Here is a 13,385-nt window from a genome sequence, read left to right as displayed (position 1 = left end):
ATTCCCACACTTGCAGAGTACAACAGAGTAGTGCAGGAGAAGCAACAGAGAAAAGAGAATCTTCGCCAATGTTTTTTGCATGTTTTTTTTTTTTTTACTGCCAAGGAATAGTACAGAAATACAAGAAAAATCAAGTACATTTCTGACTGTTAATTTTGGAGAACATACCCTATTTTCTCATATTTTGCTCTGTTCCCAGCTGTTAATCACATATGCCAATATAAAGTCTTGGCCACTCAATGGCAGTTAAGTAGCCGGACTTTTCTATTGCTATATGGCTGATTTACAATGGGCATGCTGGTTGGGGAGTTCAGTCTGTGTGCTCATTTCTGAATAGTAATGAGAAGTCATTGTATAATTGGTATTATACAATACCCCCCCCATTAATATTCCAAAACATGTATGCTGATTGGCCAGTGTGCCTGTTGTAAATCCCACAATATACCAATGGAAAAAGGTCTTGTCGTTTGGACTTTTTTCCGTTGGTATAAAGTGCTCAAAAACATCTTTTGTTAACAAATAAAAGAAAAAAAAGAAAAAACAGAGCAACGGAGACTTTCTTTTCTCTGTTTCTTCTGTTTCAAAGCATTGATGTACTGGGTATGCGTAGGAACGCAAGTCCCATACGCATGCTCAGTACATCAAAACAGGGAATCAGTGTACCACAACCAGTGGATGAACAGTAATGCACCATTATACAAAGACATTATTTAAGAAAAGTAAGTATTTTTTTTTCTTAAATAATGTCATTGTATAATAGCAATAACCGACTCCATGGTTGTGGTATATTGAAATTTACCCATGGTTGTCTTTATTTAATCACTCAGGCTTCACCCTTGTGATTAAACCACACCAACCATGGATAAATCTTCAATATACCACACCACGTCATCGGTTATTGCTTTATGATATATCAGTAAATCAGAGTAGTTCAGCATAAGAATATATACAGCCACTGTTTTGCTATACCTTATTTATTTGAAAATTGCAGTACCAAAAAACGGAGGTGGATGAGACAAAATTGATAGCTGGAGTTTTCACTAGGTTAAGTAAATAGGCCTGGTGCTTTTCTTATGAGCAGGTGTGCATCTAGTACCTGTGTATAAGGTAGACCATGTATGAATGGAATAAGGTGACCCCTTTCCTAGCCTACAGACACTGCTGATGCAGTAGCAAGATTCTGGAATGATTTGCTATGGTAACTAAACTTTGACATAGTAACAAATAACAGCCGTAATCAATATGTCACAGGATTTAAATTATGTTCTGACAACAAATAATTTACTATAACTAACTACCACATTTTATTTGTGAAGCATTTTCTCATTGCTTGCAGCAAACATGTTGAACACTCCATTCAGCAGTCCTTTTCTGAATTCATCTAAGCAACTTTAAAATTTTGATACATAAAATGTTACAAAAGGCAATGGGCTGGAAATGTTCCTACTTCAAGACTTGGAACATTGTAGAGACTAATCTTTTCCAGAGAAAAAGAAAACAGTTTTATTTCACCTAAAGAATGCTGACTTGTTGCTTTTATAAAGTGTGCACATCACATCAGCATTCCTTTCTGTGGTGCCCTTACATTGCATATCTTTGATTTGTGATATAAAAAAAGCATTTATTATATGCAATTTCTTCACTTGATAGTTATTTATGAACTGAAATCCTAAACTATCAGTAAAGAACAAAGGCACATACTCAGCAGTGCCACACTCTGCAAAAGCAAACTGATTATAGATCAAGCATTATGCCAGCAAAAAGGACCACAACAGAAAAGCAATGTTTTTTTTAAGTTAGTGAAAGCCATTTGTTATGATAAAATTTTATGATTCATTTATTTGTTTATTAACAGAATAAGTAAGATGATCCTTGCTTGTCCTCTTTCAGTCACAAAATTTGGCTAAAGGAAAAGGCTAATTGTAATATATAAGGAAAGTTTAGAACAGCCAATCAACTACCATGTTTTTGGCATGTAAGAGGAAATGAAAATACCTATAAAAAATCTATGTAGCTAGAAGAAGAGCATGCACACTTGGTACAGACACTAACTAGAGGTCATAACTGACATCCAGGGCATGTGAACAGAACATTTGTCCTCCAGCACATGACACAGCCCACATTGTAACGTCTCTTACAGCCTGATGACCAATGCCAGATACATGCCATCTTACCCCAACCCAATAAATTAGTATTACTAAATCTTAAACAGAGTCTAGAGGAAAACAGTTTAGGATTTGTGGTTTTTGCAATGTAAATTGAATGACAATGTGAACTCTTAACAGTAATTATTGCATGAGATAAAATAGCTGAAAATCTGGAAGAAAACTGGATTACTTTTCAGTATGGGTGTTAGTGCAACAGTATGTCACTCAGTGGGGGAGTTTAGTTTTCCAAATGTTGACAGAGAGAAGAAAAGCTGCTGACGCACTTTTCACTGACAGTGGAACTCTCTATATTCCCTGCTATTGTGTGACCTTGGAGCAGTTATATATAAGTTTGTGGTATGAGGGGGAGTGAAAGAGAGCTTGCCCCACTTCAGGAAAAAAAACAACTACAGAGGTTCAACAAAAGTTTTTGACATTTTTTTTTGGTGACTCAGGATATTTGTTTCAACTGTTGACAGCCAATCAACTTGTATACATTTATACAAGTATGCATGCATAGATGTGTGTGTGTGTGTGTGTGTGTGTGTGTGTGTGTGTGTGTGTGTGTGTGTGTGTGTGTGTGTGTGTGTGTGTGTGTGTGTGTGTGTGTGTGTGTGTGTCTAATTGAACACATCCAATGTATTCCTAGTTAATCAGACTACATGTGTAACATAACAAAAATCTTTAGCATTACATCACTTGTATTATATAAGCCATTTTCTAAACATACTGGGTCCCTTGGCATTGTTTTTTTACCTTAATTAGCAATAATCATAACAAAAGATCACCTTTCTGCACAGTTTCATCAGAGTAGCAACTGTAGAAGGTAAGAGTAACACTTTGCCTTTCATCCAGCATAGAAAATATAGTAGTATTGTTCTCAGCTAATTATTACTGTCATACTGGCAATACTACATTGATTGATTTGATTGATTGATTGATTGATTGATTGGTTGATTGACTGATTCTACCAAGTGGCTGGAAAGCATTGTAAAAAGGCCACCACAGTAGAGTGAGTGAGAGTGCATACGTCAAGCACATTGAATTCCAGTTAGAGTGCATGTACACATGCTGTCAGGCTTTTTCTGTCCAAAGAGTATAGTAAAAGTTATGTAGTCTTGTCCCTCCCCAATTGTGCCAGATCTCTGACAATTTCTCCATCATAGCTGCAGCAACCACTCATTCCCATCTCCACACACACACACACACACACACACACACACACACACACACACACACACACACACACACACACACACACACACACACACACATTCACCCCTTTAGTACCTGGGCCACAAATTGAATCCCCTTGAAATAAATGCATCTATTTAATTAACATCTTAGTGAAACCCAACTGTGCAGAGTTTTTGAGGAAATGTAAAAGAGAAGATCTCTTAAAATTATGTAAGAGTAAAAACTGTGTTAAAAGTGTGGCTAGAAAAATGTAAGTTCTACATCTTACATAGTTTTTTTTTTACATTGTGCCTGAGTATTTGTTTTCTAAGCATTTTGTTATACATATTTTAATTCACTGACCACTATTCCTTATTTTAATACTTACATTTACATAACCAGTCTAACATATCTGATGAGTTTCACGCAGTTAGTACTAGGATTGTAATTTCTGAAACTCTGACAGCATTTAACTAAACATTTCACTTGCATCAGGACAAGACAAGTGGTGCATACTTTGCGTGAAAAAAATGATATCTCTATCTTAAGCTTATAATATATAGTTACTCTTATAAATATCCTATAGCTTCCATGATGCACCTATATGCCCCATTAAAAAATGCTATATACAAATTGATGTTAATTCCTGTACTATGGGAGTTGCTGTATAGAGAAGTAATAGAGTCTAATGTTTTTCCACCACTTATTTAATGGCAGTGAAGAAACATTGTTTTAAATAAAGGGTACAGCCAAACATGCACTGGTGGCACAAAGGAATAAAGGCCTGACTACATTCCATGTGCTCCAATTTCAGCTAATGGCTTGGGCACGCAACAGCTCAGGCAGGGACAATAGACTGAGTGGGGAGGGATGGAGGATCCTACCTAGATGACCCTGCTGCTGCTGCAATGACAGAGTCTTAGTTGGAAAGAGGAGGCTCATTCTGATGCAGAACCAGCTGCAGGGAAGAAGTTAGTATGGTCTCCAAATCTGGTGATGGTAAACCTTGTTGATGCATGTAAGGGAGAAATGCAGGAGCAGACAGAGAGATATAGGTGACAATTAAAGTGATATGGGTGCTGGGGTCCCTGTTAGATTACTGAAGTTACAAAACTTCAAACACCATACAGCAGAGACCATATGATCAAAGTTTTGAAATTTTATACATTTTGATTGGAGTTTACCGTACAGCATGGAATGGGAAATTTACTGTTTTCCTCACTGTAGTGTGATCTCAGAGTTCATATATTTATTTAGCAGGGGGAGTGTTGGTGCAGCGGGGCATGATCCTCTGCAAAAACGTAAAAAAATTATTTTTTTATTTTTTTATTTTAGATTCGAAGTTTCAAAACTTAGGTCATATGGTCTCAGCCGTATGATGTTCCAAGTTTTGATACTTCAGTAATCCAATAGGGACGCAGGTGTTGACATCAACACCAAGACCAAGGTTAGACCATAAATGAAAATACTTTGACTGCCAGGATGACAACAGGAGCACAAATAACCCATATGAATGCCTGAATGATGGCCTTTAAAGGATAATGCTTTGTCTGATCAGAGGAAGTCTAGATGGTTTGCGGGTATGGATACAAAACAATACATCAAAAAGACAAAATTGTGTCAAATGTATCAATACAAGCTTTCAATAAATTCATTTTCTGTAAAAAAATAAAAAAATAAAAAAATACCAAGATTAATGACAAGTCTTTGCACGGATTGGTATGCAGTGCATAAATTTTTCAGTAAATCTCAGACTTCTGATAATCACTAGCCAAAGTGTAATTGTGGGATTCCAAAAAGTCTTCCACTGGACTACTTCAAAGTTTCTGGGGTAATTGAAGGAACACTGTGTCAAACAGTATTTGTGTGTGATAAGCAAAGGAATAGTATTAATGGGAATTCAAATTTTATTATTGGACTAATACAGTGTGTGTTGACTTTGCTTATGTTATGGCTATGTTTGTATATACAAAGTGAGATTCCACTAAGTATTCCACTATTGTACTCCACTGTTTTTGGAGCGTTTAAAGGGGTGATGAAATAAGCAGTGTTCATGTGTGATATGGTTGTGAATTGCATCAGTGACGAGTCACATTTTATCCAATGCTCTAAAGCAATGTATGTTAGCTTTGCTTCCATTATGGCTATGTGTACACATATTCACATAAACATGCACCCACAGACACAGATAAGCGTGCATGCGTGCACGCACACACACGCACACACCACACACACACACACACACACACACACACACACACACACACACACACACATGCACACACGCACACATGCACATGCACACACACACACACACACACACACACACACACACACACACACACACACACACACACACACACGCACACACACACACACACACACACACACACACACACACACACACACACACACACACACACACATAAATGTATGCTTCACTTTTCTACAGAGCCATATGAATATACTGTGCAACTACCTGCAGATTGTACCAGTATGAGGCAAACCATTATGGACAATTGCTGATGACAAGCAGCTTTCTGTGCTATGAGTAATATATAGCTATGGACAATGTATGCATGTGGAAAATGTGCATAATTGCCCACATGGTGTCTACAACAAGCAATACAGTGGAGCTATTGTCATCTACTTTAAACGATTCAAAGGAAGCCTCACAAATGTGAGCATTATCCTTATGGCAGCTGCTATTATTTTTAACTGGTGGAGATCAGGCTGTAATGATATATTGCAGTAGTTTTCTGCTTATGAACAATGTCTATGTGTTAACTCTAGGAAGGACTCTTGCTGTAAAGAGTGTCAGTAACTGTAATAACCTCTAATAGCTACTGTTAATAGGATTTATTTGTCTCATGTTTCCTAGTTGTTATTGTGGTAATTCCATTGTTCTATCTTGGAGTTTATCTCCCCGGGCCTCTACTGAAAATGGACATATATCCAGTTAGACTAGCCCGGTCAGCAAATGTAAAATAAAAATAAATAAATAAATAAACTCAATTACTATGTTAGCAATGTTGTATGATAGTGGTGTGCAGTTAATCACTGTCCACCTTTTCCTATTTCATACTTTCCTGAGTAGTAGCCTTGGCTGCAGCAATGTGTGTGATTGAATTTTCTATTCTATTATCAGATGGTGTTATTCCATACTTGTACTATTGCACACACACAACTGTTATGCATCTTATTGGTTTACTTAACATGAACATAGCATAAGGATCCTTTTTTTCTGTGGTCACAATATTGTGTATTTCTGCCAATAACTGAGTGTTTGTTCAATTCTTAGTTAAGACTTCAAATTTCTCCTTGTTGCAATAAAGGTTTGTGGTTGAAAAAATGTAGGCAGTATCACAATATACAGAATGCACTGTTCCTTGACAACAGCACATGGTAAGAGCACTACAGTCATGTACATCTACAACATAGATCCAAGACTGATACAGCACAGTAGATGTTATATAACAGATAAATGGACATACATGGATATCAGGCAATTGCATTATCTCTGTATGTTGAAGCAATAGTCCCATATGTGTGAGTGTCTCAGAATACAACATACTTGTATTACATACTGGCTACAATATTTCACTCTGCAATGTAATGCATCACTAATGGGATTCATTACCATGCAATTTATAGTAATGTATTTCCTGCAAAATGTGTAGCATACCTAAGACTGCTAGCACACAATGTCAACATTCACAAACCTTTGCTGATCCAAAAGTACGTCCCAAAGTCTGCAAACATTACAGAGCAAGCCATTAATGTCAAATGATACACACTTGCAATGACCCAGGTGACCTGGGTTCATATATATTTCCCAAGCACCTATAGCAACTGGCAGGGGAAAGACGGAATAATGACACTATGTCTGTTCACCTCTTTTTGAGGGAAGGAATAGGCACAATGCACTGCTCTGAAGCATGTTATCCTTGCAGTCTGAACCTTGTCTAAGACCAAAACCATGTACAGTAGCTGGGCTAGGTTAATAGACAGGCCATAAAGAGGTATTGCTCCTTTAGAAAGGGACAGGGACACACTTAAAGAGAAGCCCATGTCTAATAGTTCACAATCATCTTTTGAATGATGCCAGGATATAGAGCTATAGCCTCCTAGCACTGCTTCAACTAATCCTGTTTGAGAGTCAGTGGCATTTTCCACATTCAGTTTCCTCCTGCACCCAGATGGTAGCCTCAACACAAAAGGATTAAACCATCTCACTGTTGCTGAATAGCTGTGCTATCAGGATGTTGTGGAGTTAGTGAAGCCAAACATCCACATACAAAACAGTCTTGCAGAAGAACATATTTAAGATGTTGGACTTACCAGAAGAATGAAAAACCAATGCAGTTGCATAAACACCTGGACTTTTCCCATATGCCTAGAATAATTTAATTAATTAGGGTGCCATGATGTATGATTAGGCCTGGATATACACAAAACTGTTATCTGTTACTATGAAATAGTCTGAGAAGTATTAACGTATGTATATACAGTATTATACAATGTACAATGTAAACAAATATTTATAGTTTCAAATACTATTCCTACACAGTACTGTCAACTATATTAACCTATAACACATACTATTATAATAGGCATTGTCATGCTGATAAAATGTTATATGTGTTGGGATCTGTAAAAATAATATTTGCAGTTACAGTTGGTATAGTACCCAAATAACCATGAGTACTTGTAGCATACTTGTAAAAAAGTTTGTTTGATTACATTTCCATTTCATTGCACGAAGATGGTGGTGTCTTGTATGTCAGTGGCCTCTCTGACTCGTGATGTGTGTTTTATGTTTTTCTGTATGTGATCCAATGGATGGACCATTCGGTCTAGTCTGGTGTACAATCGGGTATAGCTGTGGTTTCTGTGGTGTTTTTGTTGCTTTGTTTTTTGGGGGTTGTTGGACTGATCATGAAGCTTGGGCCTTTAGTGTTGAGCTGAGCAAGGTGCTGGTACAGAAGTTGGAGGTCAGACTCTTGGCTGCCGGGTTCGGTTTGAGGAAAATCAGAGTTGGATTTGTTGGGTCGGAGGATGCTGAATTGGATTTGGAAGCTGCTGGTGATGATCAGAGTTGGAGTTGGTGGCAGAGATGGTGTGGATGGTTAGGATTTGGTGAGGATTGTTACACTGGTTGTGGCTGTTCAGGCATTTGGGTAGTGGTGGTCATGGTGACAGAAGTCTGTTTTTGTTTTTGCCTGCCAGTTTTAGTTTTGGAATTGAACTTGGCCTGTGGTGTCAGAAGGGACTAGATTGGGATTTAGGTGGTTGCTGATTTTGGAGAGGGTAATGGTGGTGGTGTGTATGCAATAGACTACTGCAGTCAATTGATCATGCATGGTTGATGGCTGCTTATGTACCTTATGTTGGCTCGGTCACTGTTGTTGTCAATGTTGAAGTATTTGTGTATTTTTTTTTCTGTGTTGCTATGATTTCTGTTTGCACATGAGCTTGGAGAAAAGTAATTTCATTCAACTGTGCACTTGTGTATGGTCTGAATGACAATAGAGTAACTTTTGACTTTGACTTTTTGATAATACTAAACATGCTAGATGATGTACTGGTCATAGTATCATATGCAGTTAATATAAAATATGATAATTGTGCATTGTGTTTATCAGACAATTCACCAATCACATAAGAAATACAAATTATGGTGTGTATGTTATGTTCTATGGAGATGTCTTTTTTTTTTTTTTGTTAATAGCGACTCATTAGTTGTTGGTCGTAAGATTTATATAGCTAATGAAGGTGCACATTTATTTGAGGTAGCTATTTTCAGGCCAATGTTCTGTCCCATTACTGCAATATTGACAACTTGCACCTACTATTTCAAGTTATGTAGTGGTATGTGAGCTCAGTAATATTCCCATTCTTTGTATTGGGAACATATTCTGATTTTGTAACACAAAGTGTTTTGAGAATTAATGCAAAGTAAAGATCTTACAATTCATACATCCAACTGAAGTGCTTCTATGTGGATTCAGAGGTGCAATATAGAAGTGTTCAGGGGAGCATGGCCAAGATGCCAGTCTGATAGCATAAATCCATAGCTCTGCTTAAATTTTAATATCCTGACAAGAAATATACTTTAATTTTTAGAAAAATCTAACTAAAAGTATACTAAAAATTGGATTAACATAGACTCTTTATTATTTTCTAAAAATTAATACTTACTCAGGAGAATTTTTTAATTATTGCTGTCAAGAAGTTTTCTACTGGCGATCTCAAGATGAGCAACTTGAAGAACCCACTCCAAGATAGTGCAGTGAAGAAAGAACTACATCTTATAATAACAAACATCCAAGAACTCTCACTTAAAATGGACAAATTTGAAAACAAAATGGATATTATCATACAAGAATGCAGTAAACAACGGGAACTTCTAAATGAAATAGTAAAAAAAAAATCTGAACAGATTCTTGCCTTAGAGGGAACAGTAACTGACCTAGATACTAGAGTGACAGAAAATGAACATCACAGTGAAGTTCTTCTGAAACAAAACACCAGGCTGATTAAGAAACTGGGAGACCTTGAAAGTAGATCAAGGAGGAACAACATAAGAATATATAGAATTCCTGATAAAGAAGAGGGTGCTAATAAGATTCAATTCCTGAATAAGCGGTTTTCATCAGCACTAAACATGCATGAATCCTTTTCTTTTGGGATTGAGAGGGCTTGTTAAATGATTGTACTTAGAATTTCCTTCTCTTGAAATTCTGTTATCCTTCACTAGATACTTTAAATGGTAAATAATTAGTTCTGATAAAAGTGTTTAACTCCTTTGAAAATTCCTATGTTCTCTTATAGATGCATACATTCAGCAGATTCAGTGACACTATTAGTAACTAAATGACATCAAATGAACTAGAAGCTGCATTAGAAAACTCATTATGCATATTAACATCAGACTTATGTTATATAACTAAACCTTAAGTAACTAAGCAGAGGGTTGTGAGGCCCCCTTTTTTCTCTCTTCTCTCTCTCTCTCTCTCTCCCTTCCTGATGAAATATGTCAACATAGATATTGTTAATACATATGAGTAATATGTGTATAATTGCAAAATATGATAGTTATTTTGTAATAAGTGTTTATATATATATATATATACATATATATTCAACAGATCTTTACATGAAAAATGTTAGATAGATAACTGGCAAAATGGTTAAATTATTTGAAGCTTCTTGAAAAGTCTTGGAAATAATAACAATCTTCTTAACATTCAGCTTCTAACGTTTATACATACTTTGATCTGATGTGTATTTCTGACATATCTACATATTAGAGGTGCTATTATCAAATGTGACATATTCCTATAGCTTCAGGGTTCCCCATCACAAGCTCGAGTTACTGAAAGCTCGAAATTCATAAGCTCGAGCCCAGAATCTCGAGTTTCAGTAACTCAAAATTGTGAAGGGGAGACAACCAAAAAAAAAATTAAGTTTACTTACATGTATGCAGGGGGCTGGTTCCCCCTGCCCTCTCCCTGTTGAAATATACCAGCGCCGTGACCGCACTATAGTGGAGAAATGGAATTTCTCCCATTCTGCTCTTCTGTATAAAGCACAGAATGGGAGATTTCCCTCATCCCCGTTGTAGTGCGATCTCGGAGTTGGTATATTTAAGTAGGGGGGTATGGGGGTGCATGGGTTCTTTCCCCACTGCAAAAACATTGTAAAGATATTTTTGCATGTCTTTTACATCCACTTTAGAATTTCAAGTTGCTGAAAACATGAGATTCTGGGCACGAGCTTATGAATTTCAAGCTTTCAGCAATTCAAGATTCTAATGGGGAACCAGCTTCAGATATATTGGACTCTCTCATTCTAATGTATATTTCATGGATTCAGATTTCTTTATTTGCTTACATAATGCTTTTCTTTTTTATTTTTATACTATATTCTAAGCAGAGATGGATAATTTGTGTAATTTGGTATTGGAGAGGTACTGGATGGATGGTATAGTTAAGTTTTTAGCTAAACCAGAAACTTTATGTTTCATGCATGTGTTTGTAAATAGTTTTGCGGTTTTGAAAGTAGTGCTTAATACACGTTATGCATCCATGATAAGTACATTTTCAGTAGATTTCAAATCAACATGGAAGAAATGTCTTTCAGTTAGTAATAACATGCACATTATAGTCAATGGCTTCTAAATGTTTATCATTAAATATTAATGGTTTGAACAATAATGTCAGAAGAGCTGGTTTGCTTAAATATATCAAAATGCATAAAGCCCAGATCATCTTCTTACAGGAAACCCATCTATTAAAAAAAAAGATCTACAAAATACTCATTCAATGGCTATACCATTCTGGCTGATTCATGTTTTAAGACTAAGAGAAGGGGAACTTTTATTCTATGGAAAATACTTATACTATGCTAAGAATCATAGATACAATTTCAGATAAACATGGGATACTAAGCATGGTTATTTTGGAAATCAGTAGGAAGTATATACTTTGATTAATACATACTGGATACCAGGACTGAGTACTAAACATGTTGAGAAATATCTAGACTTGATTACTTTAAATGCAAAAGAGGAAATTATAGCAAAAGGTGATTTTAACTGCCTATTATCAGGCAATGATACTTCTAGTAATGGTAAAATAAAACTAACATCTCAAGCCAAAATGCTAAATCACTTTACAAACCAGATGAAACTTAAAGAAATACATGGTCTAAGAGAACATTATTCCTTATTCTAAACTTACTATTCATATCAGTTTGGTACACAAACAAACACTGATAAGGTCTTTGTATAAAATAATATACACTCTAAAATAAGTGACGTATCTATAATGACTTGTCCACTTTGGACCATAATGCTATAAACTTTACATTAACTACATATACAGATGATTTAAGATTTCTACAGAGAATTATTGCTTATATAACTAAGTTAAATGACTTTAGGGAATGGATAATGAAAGAAATAGACATGTTTATGGAAACAAATGATAATGGTGAAGGGACTGATACTATACTATGGGACACCTTTAAAGTTTATATACATGGTAAAGTAAAAGTAAAATCTTGGTACCTTAAAAAAAAGAGAGAGTAGGACAAAGAACTTTTAGACTTAAAAAATAAATAAACAAGATAAACATAGATGCAAAACCAAAATAACAAAGTAGCACATAGCAAAATTACTAAGTTAAATCAAAAATACTTAGAAGTTCTGAATCATAAGGTAGCCATAAACCTGGAAAAATTGAAATTGCAATCTTATACTGTAAATCCCAAATATCTACATAAAATATCAGTAAGATCCAAAAAAAAAAAAAAAAACTTATTAATGAAGTGTTCAAAAACACACCACTTTTGGAGAGAGAGGATGCAATAAATATTTTATTCAAGAAAATATAACTACTAAGGTGTCAATGCAACAAAATAACATAATAAATAAACAAATAACACCAACAGAAGTGAAAGAGCAAATGCAAATTGTAAAAGATAATAAAGCTCCAGGACTGGATGAAATAATTCCTGAACTATATAAGATTTTTCCTGAATATATAATAAAGAAAATGACAAGTGCCTTTACTACAGTTAAGCAAAAATGTATAACACCCCCATTGTAGAAATACTCAATTATCTTCCCATATTCAAACAAGGTAAGGACCCCAAATCTTATGATTCATAAAGGCCAATTTCATTACTAAACACTAATGATAAAAGTTTCATGACAATATTATCTAATAGAATAAAGAAAATATTACCTAATCTAATACATAATGATCAGACATGTTCATTCTTCATAGAAAAATGTAAGATAGCATTATTAAATTACTATCATTAATAGACATAGCATGCAAATACAAAAAAAAAATAAATAGCTATTATCAACCTGGACATAGAAAAGGCCTTTGATTTTATTAGTTGATCTTATCTACAAAGAATTTTGATTGGTTTTGAATTCTCCTCAGATTTTGTCACCTTATTAATGAAACTTTATAGTGGGGTACAAGCTTATGTGAAAATCAGATCATGTCTATCCTCACCACTAAAAATCCTCAAGGGAACTAGACA

The sequence above is a fragment of the Protopterus annectens genome, chromosome 2.part2 (genome assembly GCF_019279795.1).
Source record: "Protopterus annectens isolate FY-2018-M chromosome 2.part2, PAN1.0, whole genome shotgun sequence".
NCBI classification, from domain to species: Eukaryota; Metazoa; Chordata; order Ceratodontiformes; family Protopteridae; genus Protopterus; species Protopterus annectens.
This window is presented reverse-complemented; position numbering follows the sequence as displayed.